The sequence below is a fragment of the Melanaphis sacchari genome, unplaced genomic scaffold (genome assembly GCF_002803265.2).
Source record: "Melanaphis sacchari strain LSU unplaced genomic scaffold, SCAv2.0 Contig8_pilon_pilon, whole genome shotgun sequence".
Taxonomy (NCBI): Eukaryota; Metazoa; Arthropoda; class Insecta; order Hemiptera; family Aphididae; genus Melanaphis; species Melanaphis sacchari.
The window spans coordinates 5,228,599-5,229,957 of NW_020271635.1; positions in this window are offsets into that span (position 1 = coordinate 5,228,599).

The window sequence follows — 1,359 nt, forward strand, 5'->3', positions numbered from 1 at the left end:
CGACGTTTTCACCAAAATATCGCAATCCTTTCATCCAAATTATCTTTTGCTTAATGCGTGCTTAAACAAATATATCCAGACAGTGGACGTCCTGATCAAATAAAACATTGATTTATTCATAATAAATCAATAACCAATTTATCTATGTCCAAGTTATCAACGCAAATTAAACATATTTAAGTGGATAATGTCGGACGTAGGTATCTGTGTATGAATTATCTACACTCTAAACAAAATTCAAATTAAAAAGAATAGACCGCGGTTAGTTCAAGTTTGATGATGGGTCAGACACGCTAAAAAGTATTCCGAGTGGTAGGTATATTTGATTCGGCGTAAGTGAATTGTCCATTTTGGTTGAACTAGTTTTTCAAAGCAAGAAGGTACACTGACGCTGATTTGCTTGTGAACTGAAATACACTTATACAGTACCAGATCTTGTATTTGCTTATTATTTCCTGGACAAAGCCAGAATATTCAACAAGTTCAGTACCTACATAAATAATTATTTTATTTACTGGCTGAAAATAAATTGATTGTTAATGTTAAATTAAAACAAACAGAAAACCATTGACTATTGCCATAAAAAGTTTAGTTTGTTTACAGACATAGTACTGGTATTTTATTTGGAATTATTTATTGTATTTAGCTATAATTCTTAATATTTTCATTATGAATAGTAAAGTAATGAGTTCAGATGAAGAAGCTTCCGTATTTGGAAGTGACAGCGACGTGTCACTGTCGGTGACCAAAACGGTTTGTAGAAAGCCCTTTCAAATTCAACTACTAGCCAATAAATACGAGCATAAAGATGACTTGAATAACGAAATTTTATCGTCAATGATCGTTTCACCAACAACAGAAGTCTTAAGACCCAAAATTCAAATAAATGCGAAGAATAATAAAATTAGAGAAAACATAAAAAATTGTAGTAAAAAAAGAGAACTAAAAGAGACTAGGAAAAATAATAATGACTTAATTTCAACACCGATAGTAAAGTCATTAAAGAAAACAAATTCCGAGTTTAAATTTCAAAATGGTGACGCGAAAAAGCAACATTACATGGATTTCTCTGGCGGCGATATAAAAAATCGATATATGAATAATAATAACTACAATTTTGAAAGAAAAAAAATTGAAAAACTGGAAATTAAGAAATCTAGAATTATGAGGGAGAAACAAATAATAGATGTGTACACGGATAGAACAAATAACATCCAAAAACCGATGCCCTCTGTTAGAAAAACGTCATCTTTTATAAACCGCCAGGCGAAAAAAAAGGAAACGGATCGAACCAATTATATTTTATTACAAAAATTGTTACATGTGAAAACAACCGTTTCAACTTCAAAAAGTAAGAAA